The sequence below is a fragment of the Engystomops pustulosus genome, unplaced genomic scaffold (assembly GCF_040894005.1).
Source record: "Engystomops pustulosus unplaced genomic scaffold, aEngPut4.maternal MAT_SCAFFOLD_385, whole genome shotgun sequence".
NCBI classification, from domain to species: domain Eukaryota; kingdom Metazoa; phylum Chordata; class Amphibia; order Anura; family Leptodactylidae; genus Engystomops; species Engystomops pustulosus.
In genome coordinates, this window is record NW_027285264.1 from 22,501 (window position 1) to 22,726 (window position 226).

The window sequence follows — 226 nt, forward strand, 5'->3', positions numbered from 1 at the left end:
TTAAGCGAGAGAGACGATAGGAGCCGTCGCGACGTACCCATGCAGCGCCGCCCGCCAACGCACAGAGGAGCGGAGGGGATCGGGCGCCAGGTCCGGGGGAAGGCTGGGAGGGAAGCTACGGCGCTGCTACCCAGCTTTCAACCCTGCGGGACCGGTGCTCCGCTCCTATCGCTCCGGCGAACAGGGTCCGCTACGCTTTCAACACCAGCGCCCGGCAGAGGGCTTG